General features: G+C 37.4%; 1 pseudogene across 1 annotated transcript; it reads right to left on the reverse strand.

The window, feature by feature from the left end:
* Positions 1-2943: 2943 nt before the first annotated feature.
* LOC148880350 (flavin-containing monooxygenase FMO GS-OX5-like) lies at positions 2944-10100 on the reverse strand (annotated as a pseudogene). The gene is made up of 7 exons (XR_016105947.1): positions 9417-10100; positions 8406-8476; positions 5881-6054; positions 5703-5784; positions 5359-5495; positions 4445-4606; positions 2944-3181 (listed from the first exon to the last, which is right to left on the reverse strand). The product of XR_016105947.1 is annotated as a flavin-containing monooxygenase FMO GS-OX5-like (transcript).
* Between the last annotated feature and the right edge of the window lie 4298 nt (positions 10101-14398).

Raw genomic sequence — 14398 nt, forward strand, 5'->3', positions numbered from 1 at the left:
TCGGACATGAGAGTGCAAAGTTACGACATCTTGAAGTTTGCATACACATTTAATGTGCAACCCATAACCCGGTCATTGGGTTGAACAAGTCCAATCATCTGGGTTGGATGGTTTTGACCAATTCAATGATTTTTATCTTTCTTTGGGTTTTACTCAACCAGACCCAGAATCTTGAATGGGTGATAGTTCGAGTGGTTCAACTGGCCGATTTTAATCAAACCCAAAGAAATAAAATGAGAGAGAGAGAGAGAGAGAGAGAGAGAGAGAGAGAGAGAGAGTTTTTAGCAAATATGGAAGATGTAGAAGTTTAGTGGCATCATTTTAAATAGTTAGTAGTGGCACCATTATAAACTGTTAGATGTTTAGTATCAATTGTGAACGAGAAAAATGAGACTTGACAAGTTACCATTGTATTCAATGATATCAATGTAATTAATTAATTTTTTAATGACAAATATGAAACATATTTCACATGCCTTGAACTCCACACGTGCAAATGCTTTTTACTTTTTTCTCATATAGCTAGTTTCCTCTTCTTATGCATGTATATATCACATATGCACCCCACATGCACATCCCATCATGCATTGGGAAAATCTCCCAAATTGGGGTGTTTGTAGGGACAGATGTGAAGTCATTAAAGCATGCCTTTGCCAATTACTCCACGTTTCAGACATTATATGGAAAAGTGCTATGCATTGTAGAATTCTGAATTCCACTGAACTCTATACAATTCAAAATGACAAACACTCAATCCTAAAACACCAATACCTATCCGTGTATTAGCATCAATTTCGAATTAGCACATACCCAACTGTACTGTGGGGCTAAGAATTCTTAAGGTGTGCTGAACAATCATTATCTTTATATTTTATGACATGCTACTCCAATCCGTCATGGATGTCATGTTAACAGACTAAATATATAGTAAGTACAGATGGAATTAGCTGCACACATAGCGTGCCTCATAGGCACCCTGCAGCCCATCACCTCCCTGCATTGGGAATATTTCCCCCATGACAAGCATCGGAGATGTTCCCAATACACGGAGAGGATGGGCTGTGGGGCGCACTCAGTGGGCAGCCGATCTGATCACCAATAAGAATACAACAATCCATTTTAATACTTCAGTCGCATTGTAGATGCGATTTGAATTGAGAGTGGAGACTTGAGAGCGGAGACTCGAGAGCGGAGACTCGAGGTTATTAGAGGATGCTCTTGAAAAAGATACCACCTGATTAGTTAGAAGTTCTTCTGGTATTATAGTGTAACCCTATTTTCTATCGAAATAAACATAGCATTATTTTATTACCATAAGGTTATTCAATTAAATATATGACTTGAGCAATGTTGGATTCTTAAAAATTCCTAAATAAAACGAGTTCGCATGGGTGCCTTTATAGAGCGCTCCCTGCATCTGCCTCACAACACATTTTAATGTGTATTAGAAATATCTTCCTAAGACAAGTATGAAAAATATTCTCAATGCATGCTGAGATGTATATGTAAGGCACCTATCTGAATTCAAATTAAACCCTTGTGTAATAGGGGCAGGGGCAGAGTCAGGGCAGGACTCAGGGGAGCCATGGCCCCTCCTATGATTCAGAAACTCTCCATTTAATTCCTATGTAAATTTTTCACTCTTTCACTCTCTACCTCAATGGTTGCCCCCCCTATGATTCAGAAACTCTCTACTTTCTATGTAAATTTTTCCCTCCCCACCACTCTCTACCTTAATGATTGACCCCCTATAGTCTAAAGGTCCATTCATACTTCATTTAGATTTTGGCCCCCTTTATAAAAATTTTCTAGTTCCGTCCATGAATAGAGACAGGTTATATATAGGTATGGCCCATCGCTGGCTGGAAGATTCCCGATCGAAACAGCATTTGTCGGATAATATGAACAGGGAGGCTCTATGAATGAAGGAAAACCATTCATAGGAAAAAGAGCTAGCCTAATCTTCTCTAACAGGATATACCTGGGATAAGATGTTCTAGAAAATGGATAAATCTTGCTAACCTTGAGGTATTACAATATTTATGTCAAGTGGGCCGGGGTCCACCAATCAAGTCCATCTGCATTCACACTACTTTTCTTAACAACTCAACAACCCTTTTCTAAATAGTGGTTTAGAAAATTTATTGTAACCAGCAACCACAGTTTCTTTTTATTAAAAACAAATTTATTAATGGGTCAACTTAGTATATACAGTGGCTCAGAATTAGAAACATCAATTTGATGAATCCCTAGTGTAGCATTTTACATGAACATGGTTTCTTCCTCTTTTTTTTTTTTTTTTTTCTGAAACACTGATATACTAAATAAAACACCACAATACCAAATCACTGCTGTAAATTTATCCCAATTTTTTGCCTGATCTTCTAGGTGGGACCTATTCAATGGTGGGTCGTGATGTTCAAATAAGGGAGCACATAGTCCCGTACTCCTTATTCCTGAGATTTAGCCACACATATTAATGAATCATGGACGATGATCAGTGTGGTTTTCAAATTCTTTTTCTTTTTCATCACGGAATAACTACAACTCATGATTGCTTTTCAATGATGAAGAAAAAAGAAATTGAAAATTTCATCAACGTTTATCCATTCTGGTCCCCGCAGAAAGCCATGATTGCTTTCTATTTATTGAAAAGCAATCATTAACAAAAAAAAATGAATAATACCAATTCTGTTTTTTTTTAATTTTTTATTAATAATAGGATAATTGATAAAGAAAATTAAATAATAATATTTTTATCTTTTCAAATTCTACTTAATAAATGATTAACGATAAATATTAAATTAGCATATTTTGAAAATTTAGATATTAAATTATTGAATTTTAAAATTTAAAGATCAAAATAATATTAGACCCAAAATACAGGATACTAATCAAAAGATTTCCCTGAATTAAAAAAAGAAAAAAAAAAAACAAGCTGAAACAAAGAACATGAGTCAAAATCCACTACTACTCATCCTCCTTAGACGACCCTGGTTGTGCCATCCGAAGCAATAACATTAATTTGGCTGGTTTCTAATTATGGACTTCCAATAGTCATCGTCCCAAAACCATTCTGATGGCTCCGAATATTCTTGACAGCAGCAGAATACATCTGTTTCATCCATTCCTCGACGGGTGGCAATCCAACCTGAGCTGCAACCCAGTTTTTATACTCAAACTGTCACAATATGCATCACAAACAAAATCACGGAGAAACAAATATCAGTTTGAAGTAACCATTAATGTAAAGAAGGATGTATCAAAACTTTGCACACACTAATCATTTCATCACAAAAAGAGATAAGGATTAAAATATCAATATGATACGTTCAATATAACATACGTTATGCAATTATATCCTATTAGTCATACATACCAATCTGATACGTGTTGATATAGAAGCATATCAATTATGGTTTCGACTAATGATACAGTATTTTGCAATAAAAAAAATGAGAGTAGTATGACTCAAATCCACATTGCTCAAAGCACCTGATGCCCAAGCGCATATTAACCACAAAGCTATTTGCTGTTTTGTATTAGTAAGTGTAATAAAATAAGTTTTATTAAACTTAATGTTTACTTGTAAACAAAAAACAACATACCTTTATTTTTAAAAATTTCAACTACAAATTAAAAAGAACATTATTCAAAATTAGTATTTTATAAATAAATGGAATAAATAATTTATAAAATCCACACACACACACACACATATATAAATATATATATATATATATATATATGTATATCAAAAATGAATTTAATTTTAAAAATTTATGAAAATAAAATATTCATAATTGAATAATTATTTTAATACTTAAATTTTATATATTTTCATATGGTATATATCTTAAATTTTTAAAAATTATTAATTAATATTTTAATTTACACTAAATAACGATGTATTTATTATTTACAAAAATAAAAGTATTGTTTACAAAGTATTTGAAAATATAATATAAATTGAATCTATCAAATCCATTAATCTACATTTTATATTAAAAAAAATAATTTTTAACTTAAAATTTTATAAATATAAAATATTAATAATGGAATAATTATTTGAGTAATTAAAATTTATGAATTTTCATATGATATGTATTTCCAAAATTTTAATAGATTTGATATATTTTAAGTTAAGATTATATATTTGTATAAATTATTAATTGATATTTTAATTTACATTTTATAATAACATATTTATTGTTTACAAAAATATAAATATTATGTTTTGACATTAAACTTAATGCTATTAATATATTTATGAAATTTGTATGCATTTTCTTAGTGTATCCAAGCGTTTTCATATTTTTCGTTTATATCCATGCGTTTCCCAAGCATATCGATATCCGTATCCAAATTGTTTGATACGATACCCAATACCGATACTTTAATTCTTGGAGAGAGAGAAAAAGAGAATTGAGACTTCAAATCATACCGCATCCAAGTCCAACATATGAGTGCAATGCTTGGGTCTCCCCATCTCCTCCATACGCTGATAGAATTCTTCGACGGATGCCATCATCTCCTCTTCCTCCGGCAGTAGCACCTTTCCAGATAAAACTTGTGCTATCCACTTGGCTATTAGAAAGGCGATAACCTGATGGCATCATATAATTATAGAGAAAACCAGTCTTAGTTAGCTTTATGTATCATACCAGCATGCAGCCGTTGACGAACAAAAATGAAAAGAGGAGGAGAATGTATAGTACAATGGACCAGGTTCATCCAACAGAACAAACCCAGGAGACGCCAGCACAGTCAACTGGGCCAGAAACCAACTCAAGCCCAGAATACCAAGACCACAAAATAAAACAAAAAAATCAGACCCAATAAACGAAACTAAACCCAAAGAAAGCCCGGGCAGGCCCCACCCCCCTACCCTGGCCGAAGATAAAGAAACGATAACCCGAAACACAAAATATTCAGGACAATTCATTAACGAAGGAATAAGAAGAAGATACAGTCCTAAACTTCAGAATCTATTTTACAGCAGTAGCACTTAGTGTCAATGAACCGGTACCAACAACATATTCGATTGTTTATTACATTGGATTGGACCTGATTCATTTATAATAAATTTATATTGGATTGGGTTGGATTAAGCCAATATCCGATCTATTGATATATGTTAAGAATATTGGTGTCAATAGATTGGATTTGGGTTGAAACCAATATAAATAAAAACAAATGTAAACAGATTAAACGGTTTAGATATTAAATTGGACCAGTCCAAAATATTAATTGAATTAGACCTGGTCCATTTGTAATTGATTCACATTGGACTGGATCGGATTGGACCAAATCCAGTCCAATTGACACCCCTAAGCACTTGTATGTAAGGAAACAAACCTTGTTAGGTAGACCAACAAAGGAAATCCAAGGAGCTAAACATGGTGGAAAGACATGCTTATATAGAGGTCCAACACGGTTGTCCTCAACAGTTACAATTCCATTTGTTTCAAGAAATAGGAAATGGAACTTGTACCTGCAAATGCAATATAGAGATCCATTTCAGAAATTAAAACCCAAAACACCAATATACCAAACTGCATCATAATCCAGACCCATATCATCAATTAATCCATCTACATTCCAAATAAATTAAGTTTCTATTTTTTTCCCCAGCTTAAAACAGACTAGGTTGTTGAAAGAATTGAAAACAAAAGAGTAGACGATAAAGGATATGACCATACCAGTGCAATGGAAAATGACATCTGCTTTCACCGAGGATCCATCATAAAAGGCAACCTTACTATCTTCATAGACGCACTTTATCTGTAACGTGATTCAAAAAATTTTAAAATAAAGCGAGAAAATCTATAATACAGGAAAGATATGATATGAGAAGAATTTTGATCAATCAAAATTCACCCATGAATTTTGATAAATAACACCTGATTGGCTATCACATTTAAATATCATATCTTTGCTATTTCCAACTTCAACATTTGGAGATCTTGATGTTAGATGGACTTCTTTAGCAGCTTTTGAAATTTCCATAGACATATCATAGGCACTAGCCCCTTTTCCAATTAAAACCACCACCTGCACGAAGAGCCAATGTACATGTTTGATTAAACCAAGCTTGGCAGTTAAAGTATGTCTACTAATAAAAGGGACACTATATAATATAATTTTATTGTTCAGTTTAGATTTACAATATGTTATCAAAATAAACTTTTAATATCTGCATCATATATCTTTTTTCATTTTCCAAAACCTTATACAATATATCATAATTATCGAATATTAGGTTGTATTTGTTTTTGGTGTAAATGCGAATCAATATTACGCCTGTTTGTTTTCATTGTAAAAGCAGGCCGGTGTAAAACTCTATACCCAATATGTTTTTTCATGTGTTTATTTTCAATGTAAAATTTACATTGAAATTGATGTAAATCATCTAATCGACTGGCTTTTCCATTAATCGATGTAAATAATATATCGATATAAAATCAGTGTATTATCACATAAAAAACTTCAACAGTCCATTCAAAATTTAAACCAATGGATCGATTTTTCCATTGATTGACATTTACACTGATGATTTTTTCCATGGTTTTCAAAATCGGATCGGACCAGACAGTCGGACCGTAAAAACCGGTAACTGGTCAGCCCCCGGGTCCAATTTTACTAAAAACCGTTGACCCGGGTGGTCAGACTTCTAAACCGTTTGACCTGGGCAACAATTCGCGGGTTACTCCTTTTATTTTCAAAGTTTTAAATAAAAAAAATAAATAAATAAAATACCTACTCTTCCAACCTAGTCGAATGTTAAGTCCCTTTACCTTTAGGGTTTCTTGAGTTCCCTCCTCTCAACCCTCACACCCAACCGACCACCTGCGGCGGCCAGCACCTCCGGCGTCCGACGGTGACATACACCGAACGACGATGACCGGCGATGACGAACTTGTAGGCAGCGGACAACACTTGCAAGCAGTAGTAAGAGTTGGCGGGCCTTGTGGCGGCTAGCATTTGCAGCAGCGGACGACTAGCTTGCCTATGACCAAGTTTGCAGCAGTGGCCGACGAATTTGCAGTGGCAGGTGAGGGTTTCAAGCGGCAGTAAAAATTGTAGCCACTTGCAACTGCAATCACCTGCGACAATCAGCAGGGATCTAGGGTCCTCTAAGCATCATTCTAGAGATGTATATGGAAGAGTTCGATAAAACATGCTCACCAATGTGTGAGGGGTGGCATCAATGATTAAGCACGCATTGGTGGGGCTGGTCCAGTTAGCCTATAGTGAACTAGGGGCTCATGGCATCAGGGTCAACTACATCTCCCCTTTCGGAGTCGCTACCCCATTGGTCTGCAACTTGAAGGGCACTATGTTAAAGCCCACCCATATAGCAAAGGCTGCTTTGTTTCTTGCTTCAAACGAAGTAGATGGAGGATTCACAGTGGTTAGTCATAGCTATTCCACCATCCAATGAGAGAGAGAGAGAGAGAGAGAGAGAAGTTTACTGTTGAAGCTTTATGGTTTTATTTTTCTATGTTTTTTGAATCTTTTTGTGTTTTTCTGTATTTTTTTTTAAATTTCCTGTATTTTATTTTTATATTTTTATGTATTATGTACTGTATTACTTTTTATTTTGATAGTTTTATTTTTTGGATTTTATTTTATTTTTTCTGTAATTTATTTAATTTTATACTATTTTTTATTATTTATAAATATATTTTTTATTTATGATATCACATGTCGAACCGTTCGACCCGAACGGTTGAACCGCTTAACCAAAAACTGGTCCCCATTCTGTTTCTGATTCGTTTTAAAAAACCTTGATTTTTTCCACCAAAATCAAACGCAGCCTTTTGAAAGTTGAAACAAGGGCATTTCTTTTTAAAAATTTACACCGTTTTGTTAGGTGGGGCTCCGGTATGTTAATTCCTGTTTGTATAGCCTACATCCGGCCTGTTTTTTGGGATAGCTATTTTCTTGTACCTTCTCTTTTCTTTTCTTTTCTTTTTTTATTTTAATATTTTTTTTTCTATTTACTGCTACCAAAAATATTGAAACAAAGGCGGAGTTTCAAACAATATTATATATTTCATGCTCTATTTACTCAAATGCATAATATGTTGTGGAATCAGCAATACTATTATCGAATTGGATGGGCTAATTTGGTCTTGAGAAATCAGTACAAAACTATTGTTTGATGCCACATTCAAATATGGAGCTGTCTTCTTGATGGAGGTTTCAAAATCAATTTATATTATTATATAGTAAATGTGTGTGTGTGTTGAGGATTTCAATTTCGCTTTGATATGGAAACAAAAATTGGAAACTAGTAATTAGCATAATTGCTTTATATAGTTCACCAGCAGAGTAAGAACAACTGTAATTGTCATCAACGTCTTCACGAATATAAACGAATTAAAATTTCAAGCAGGCACCTGGTCTTGAAATGTTTCAGGAATGCGGTAATTGTGGCTGTGTATTTGCTTTCCAGGCCATCTATCAATACCTATCAGCAAGTATTGAACACCAAATTTAAAATCTAGAAAATCAAAAGGAAATTGTTGTTTTAAACTATAACGCTACACAATTCTCTCCAGTTACTATTTATGATAATGCTACACCGTTCTACTTGTTCATAACTTATAATAATGAATTAGCAAGAAATGGCATCACAAATTCACAATTCTAAAGATAAAATTAAGGTTATTTGATTCATAATTGGAATCAGAATTGAAATTCCTTGGAATTAGAATCAGAATGATTTGTTTTCATTGTCTCTATTTAGTTCAGATAAGAATCAGAATAAGAATTAGAGAATGTTCATTTCCTCAAATGGGGAGAATGCTATTCCACAGAAAATGAGAATGTGATTTTGATTCTACCTAAGATATTTCTATGGTGCTTCTAAGAGGAAAATTTTTGTTTTTTTTTTCCTTCTCTTTGATAATTCCTCCCAACCAAACTTAAAACTATATAATAAAAATTTTACCCAACATGAATGCATGTAAGGCTCAGTTTGGAAAGAGTACAAAAGCAAATATGTACAGTATAAATATATATAAAATAATACAAAATATAAAGTTTTACACTCTACATATTTACATTTGTACTCCTTCCAAACTGAGCCTAAAGGATATAAAATGGCCTGGCTAGCTAGAGAAACATGTGGAAACATAGAAAACAACACCTTGATGTTTTCCATACACTAATTAAAATAAAATAAACAGAATTATATCGACAATTAATTCAATGAGCTTTGATAAATCATAAAGCATCCAAGATGTCATGGGCCTACTTAAATTGGCACTCTAGTCAGATTGTGAGATCGATGGGCCCGGAGGCCTGGGTCTCATTCTAACTGGACCGAGCTCGAGCAATGAGAGCCCAGATGCAAACTGTGACAATCTGGTTAACTCATTGATGTCATGGAGTACGTAGTTGCGTACCAAGAATATCAGCTATTCGAGGCTCCGAGTTATGACCATTACAGATTACAACGGCCTGAAACACCTTCATCTCCGACTCCGATGCACAAGACCGTGATTCGACGATCCACTGATCCTTTCTTCCATTTACTCTCTCCACTCTAACGACTTCAGTATCGAATCGAATCAAGTTGACAAGTTGAAATTGTTGAGCGAAGTGGTTTAGAAACGAGAGCACCTCTTGGTGCCCAGGAAACGTCCGCACATCTCAGCCATTTTCTCTCTTCTGGAATGGATAATCCAAGAAACCCATGATCTGGCGAGGAAGGTTAGTCCGGAGAGAGCTGTAGAGACTGCTATGAACAATTTCCCTCCGAGGATCGAGACTCAGGGGATCTGTCTCGACTCGGGGGTCATAAACCCATGTACCTCCGAGCTTGCTATTCTTCTCAAAAACAACAACTAAGTGACCTTCCCTTTGGAGTTCACGAGCAGCGACTAGACCTGCGGCGCCAGCTCCGATTACAGCCACCTTCAAAGATCGCGCCATTACTGAATCCATATTGAGTTGCAGAAAATAAAATATTAACGGAAGAATGGAATCGTCCGTTTTTAACTGCTCCCCCCAAAAAAAATCCTCAACACCAACACATATGGGGTTAGCACTTAGCAGGATGCGTCCCTGCTAGAAATAAACCGGTGAGAGAGAACTGGGCCTGCTGAGTGCTGGCTGGCGTTGTCTTTTTATTTCTAGCAAGTCTAATGATGTCACGGAGTTGTAGCCACTCGGGATATGCTATATCCATGGTCTGTTCCCACATAAACATCTCCCATGGGAGATAATTTTCCAAGGCGCATCCGTAATGTACGGTTGGTGTTGGTAGTCATGATTCTGGCATTGTATCGTACGTACCATGTATATGCTCACTGAGACCGGATCTGCTCCTCACATAGGTCGCTTCACACCGACCTCACACGCACATCTACCATCACCATGCATCGAAAATATCTCCTGTACTTTCAAGGTATTAGCCACGGGATCTGCTCCTCACGAATGGCGTCTCACAGGCACATCCACCATGCATTGAGAATGTGCATGTGAAATATTCCTAATACATGATAGGATGTGCATGTGAGACATCAAGTATCAAGAACAAATCCAGTCTCAAGTTGAGACGGGATCTGTTCCTCACAAATGAGTGCCTCACAGGCGCATCCACTATGCATTGAGAACTATCTCCCATGAATAATAATTAATAAGTACGGAAAATGTTTCCAATGCACGGTAGATATACATGTGAGGCGTCCATATGTGAAATAGATCCTATTTTATGCTCACTCACCTCCCTAATTCCAACACTGCTAACACGATGGATGGTTATTGGGATTTGTCGGACAACTAACACGAATTACAAGACAATGGTTTGCATTTGTCTTTTTCTTTTCCTTGATGCAGTGTCATCGATCCAATGTCCAAATTCATAAGCCTGAATCTGAATTCCAGTGGATCTTTTTCGGTTGGAAAAGATGGTTCTTGCAAGGCCAAGTGGTTGAGGAATACAATGTGACATTTTGAGGTATATATATATATATATATATATATTGTTGAAAGGGGTGAAGCTAATATGAATGGGCCGCTCCGATTTAGGATGGCAATTTTCTTCATTTTCTTGATTCCCGTCGGGATGATTTTCTAAGAGTATTCTCTACCTCGCGAAGACTCCAATCCTTTTCCGGTGGGATTTCCACTGATATATATGTATATATGTATGCATAAGTTATATATGTATATACATACATCTATATATTAATATTTTTAAAAATATAATTGAATATGCTTGAATATTTTCTAATAGGATTGTAAGTTTTAATTATTATTTTTTTATTTTTTAAATAAAATAAAAAACAAAAACAAAATGGTTAACATTATAAAAAATAATGGGAAATGGGGATTCTGCAGGGATAGGGATAACCTTGTCCCCATTAGCGGGGACGGGGATGGAATTTTCGCAAGGATGGGGATGGGGAGAGGCTCCCCGTCCCCGCCCCACCTCGTTGCCATTCCTACTTCGGTTTGACATTGTTTTATTAGTAGTTGGCTTGTTTTTGTGTTGTTTTCTTTGTTTTTTCTCTGTAAAAAAATATCTAGCCTAGTGTTTGGGTTATGGTTGAGCTGGCCCCGAGTGCCACGTGTTGCCCCCGTGGTCGCCTTATCACCTAGGCCACATCAGCATCACGTAACTTCCGCGACCCTCCTTATCACCTTAGCCACATTGGCACCACGTCATATGGATAAGCACAACCAAGACAGTAGGATGTCACACAAATAGGACAACTCCGCTGGGGATTAGGTCTTATCCCAAATACCATGGTGGATAACTTCATCCCGACAAACCCAGAAGCCTCATCCAACCAGGACACAGATCTTCGACTATAAAAAGGTACCTCCCACTCAAGGTAAGGGATCCAATTTTTTACTTCCATACCATTACTCTACTCGGACCAGCATTGTTCTCTAACTACTCAGCCCGATCGATCACTTTTCTCGATTGACTTGAGCATCAGAGTACCTACCCGGGGATAACTCCTCAGGCCTCTGACTATTTTCTTGGTTTCGAATCTTGAAATGCAGCTTCATCCTTCCTCCTCGGCTCCGCCTAGATGATAGGATTATTTGACTACTACCTTGGTTCAAGAACGACCTCGGATCGAGCAACATCAGATTGGCGCCATCTGTGAGAACACACAAAAAGCCATTCCTAATCATCTTTTTGTGTAATCAAGTAAGATGCCAAGAAACACATTGGAATGCTCAATAGGCTGATCCCCATCTCGGGGATCTTGCTCTCACTACAACCCTCCACCGTGCGAGTTTCAATAGTAGCCCCAGCCTTAGGCCACGTTTGACCCTGCCCAATTTCAGGCGATGCAACAGAAGGTCGACCAAATCTTGCCCATGATGCAAACACTGAACCCTACACTGCAACCTCCTCAGACTATCTCTCCCCCTGCCCCGATGCTTACCGCGGTTGATCCTAGCCCTGAGGACCCAAAAAAGCGCCGAGCAGATAGAGGCAAGGTGTAGTTTGACCAAGAAAGACATACATCAAGAAAATCGAGCTCCTCGGTCCAGTCCTGAGAAAGAGACGACCGAACACACTGAACTACTGGATCCCGACGAAAGAAAGGCTCGATGGACGAACACAGCAGCAGTCGGTTTCCATCGCTGAATCCAATTCAGTCAAAGATCGCCCAACACCACCCCAGAAAGAAAGGACCATGCCTACGGCCCCAGATCACAGGGATGCAAAGATCAAAGAACTCCAACAACGCTTGACCAAATTGGAGTGCAACCAAGTCAAAAGAAGTGCAGCCCCTCCCGTGGTCCGACCCGCAGAGCCGAACAACCAGTCCACCAAGGAGCCATCCTTTACCAAGGACATCATGGACGAGCTCCCCTTGGCCAATTGGTTTGCCCCACAATTCAAGAGGTACAACAGATCCACAGATCCCAATGACCACCTTGAAACCTTCAAGGCCTAAATGATGTTGCATGGCTTGTCCGAAGGCCTAATGTGCAAGGCCTTCATAGCAACTCTCAAGGACGTGGCCCTAACATGGTACACCTCCCTTCCCTCACGCTCCATCTCCTCTTGGGAACAACTAGAGAACCAATTCCTGGCACAATTTACGGCTAGAAAGAAACACTGGAAAACTTTGGCAAGTATTTTCCAAGTGTGGTAGAGGAAATGAGAGTCCCTTAGAGAATATATAGTGAGGTTCAACTCCAAGGCCTTACAAGATCGAGCACTAAACCAATCGGTGGCCGTCACAGCCATTATGCAATGCCTCCGCCCCTCTCCATTTAGCTTCTCACTTCTCAGTCTCAAAGAATCCTCCTCAGACTATGGTCACGCTGATGGCCCGTGCCCAAAAATACATCAATGTTGAAGAAGCACAAGCACAACTAAGAGGTGAAGAAGAACAACACGACAGGAAGAGGAGAGACCTTAACGACCATAAGATAGAGAGGGCATACCGTGAAGGGATGAGAGATCCATCATATGGATGGCCGAACCCTACAGGAAGGTTGGGCGAAATTTCAAAATTTTCTCTCTCTCCCATGTGAGAATCGAATTCCCTATTTTAGAAAACTACGTTTTCAATGATCAATCTTGAACCTAAACCAGACCAGATCTGAAACCAAAAGGGAAAGGAGGGATATACCTGATACGAAGTAGTAATAACCTCCAATGAAGGTGTTCACGCCTAAGGAAAAAACCAAAGATTGCTTCAACCGAAGATGACACAGTGCAAGATGAAGCAGAATCAACAGGATGGTTCTTCAGCAAGAACCGAATTCTTCAACAAGAATCTAATGGAGGGCAAGTGAGCATGACTTCAAATTACCTTTTCTGCCAAAAGGTAATATCAAGCTCCCACAGGTGGAGATTGAACTGGTATGGTGGCAAGAGCAGGAGAGAAAGACACAGTGCAGTCAAACAGTGTTGTCTCTCTCTGGAGTTCAGTAGTTAGTTAGATGATTTATGTTCTTCTCTAAGGGTTCGCCCTACTCTCCTATTTATAGCCTTAAAGAGAGGTTCTCCTAATCCCATTAGGAATTTGCTAATCCAAATCTTGTATTTGAATCTAGATTCTCTTTAAGAGATAAGGATAATCCCTTATCTTATCTGCAGATAAAGATCAACCCTCCTAATCTAATTAGAAGTTTCATGATCCAAATCTTTATTTGGATCTAGACTCTTTGAGTGGATAGGAATAATCCCTTATCCTATCTGCTGATCGAAATCCTAGAATCGCCCTCTTTTAATTAATCTCATTAAACTAGTTCAAATTGGCCTTTAGGCACATTAAGTCCATGTGCTCACTTAGCCTCCTAACTGCTGCCCATTTGGTTATCCTTGTATGGTGTGGGACCCAAATTGATCTACACATCAGCCATATGAGTTTAGCCCAGCCTTTGTTACAAGGCCTGGCCGAAT

The sequence above is a fragment of the Nelumbo lutea genome, chromosome 1 (assembly GCF_056320005.1).
Source record: "Nelumbo lutea isolate HS-2025 chromosome 1, American lotus-T2T, whole genome shotgun sequence".
Classification (NCBI taxonomy): Eukaryota; Viridiplantae; Streptophyta; class Magnoliopsida; order Proteales; family Nelumbonaceae; genus Nelumbo; species Nelumbo lutea.